Here is a 1,770-nt window from a genome sequence, read left to right on the forward strand (position 1 = left end):
CAGAGATTTGGAAATAGGCGATGTATATGGCATAAAAGAGAGCAGAATGTAAAAAATTATTGCGAGTTGGAGGTTCATAATATGGTGGCATTAGTAAGAAAGATGGGGAAGCCATAGGAAGAAGGTACATGGAATACAATAGTTTGCAGTTTAGATGGGAAAAGTTGTGACAGAGTACTGAAAAATTCTACAAATGTAACTGTCAGAGGGGACTTATCAAAACCGATTATTGTAGTGACTTTGTAATCTGACAACTTGGCTAGGTTGAATGACATACCCAGCCTTCTCTTATTTGTGCTTCCAGTTGGGGTTGGCCACAGTAGGGTCGTGTGATTTAGAAGGTAGAAAAGAAGCAGCAGACATTTTGTAGCTCATACCCTTTGTCATTAATCTGTTGCCTCAACACACTGGGGTGTGGCAGTGCTGGGCCTGTGATCCATCCTCCTTCACTGAGATCCTAATTCAGCTTCTGAAACTCCTGGATTGGGGGTGTGTATGTCTAATTCATGACAAAGGGCCCCAGCTTGTGTAGGACATCTAGGCCATCAGGGCCATCAGAAAACAGACATGAGAACTGACATGGGTTTTAGTCCATCCTAATGGACTCCAGCTCATGCTTTTGAGTTGCCGCTTATTCTTTTTTTTTTTTTAAATTGGGTAATTGGGGGAGGGGAACAGCCAACTTGTCCTTCAATCTTAGTTGTGGAGGGTGCAGCAAGCTCAGCTCCAAGTCCAGTCGCGCCTCTCAGCTCAAGGTGCCGTGTTCAATTATTTGTGGGTAGGTGTAGCCATCCCATGTGGGAGTCTAACAAGCAGCCTCGTTGTTAAGAGCACGCACTCTATCCCCTGAGCCACCTGGGTGGCAGCTCAGCTCAAGGTGCTGAGTTCAGTCTTTAGTTGTGGGTGGGCATAGCCATCATCTCAAACAGGCAACTTTGTTGTTAGGAGCATGTGCTCTCACCAGCTGAGCCATCCTGCCACCTGTTGGCAGCTCAGTGGCAGCTCAGCTCGGGCACAGCTCACTGGCCCATGTGGGAACCGAACCGGCGACCCTGTTGCTCAGAGCTCGCACTCTTGAGCAAGCTCTTAACCAATTGAGCCACTCTCCTGGCCCAGTCGTCGCTTATTCTTGATTTTACCCACTTTACATCCACCTGCACTTCCCAACTGCCTGCCCTATACATACATTTCTTTTACTGTATCAGCATGAAATCATAGAAGCAGAATCACTATATACATATAAGTATACATATTATACACACTATACACACACACATACACATGTGACTGTGCTTCTCTGATCACACCCTGACTCATATAATACAGGAAATATATAGTTTAAGACAGTGATTCTCAAGTTTTCAAAATCCATGTGTTATTTGGATAAGTATAAACATTTCTCCTCTTCTTTCCCACCCTACCAGTTATGACACACCCCTCTTAAAGAAGCATGCCCATTAGGTTAAGGAATTCTGGTTTGGTAGACATGCATGGATAGTGTTTCTTATTATAGTTTGTATTGTTTAAGATGTTATTGTTTTCATTTTAAAAAATATAATATTATACTATGATAATGGCTATAGGTTTTTATTTATTTATTTATTTATTTTTCTTTAAAGATTTTTATTGGGGAATTGGGGGGATGGGAACAGTGCTGGGGAATTGGGGGAAGGGGAACAGACAAGTTGCTGTGGTTTTGTTCTTCAGTCTAGTTGTGGAGGACGTTGCTTCACTGGCCCAAGTTGGCACCATCATTGCGCTCTTCCCGGG

This window comes from Hipposideros armiger, unplaced genomic scaffold (assembly GCF_001890085.2).
Source record: "Hipposideros armiger isolate ML-2016 unplaced genomic scaffold, ASM189008v1 scaffold_76, whole genome shotgun sequence".
NCBI lineage: Eukaryota > Metazoa > Chordata > Mammalia > Chiroptera > Hipposideridae > Hipposideros > Hipposideros armiger.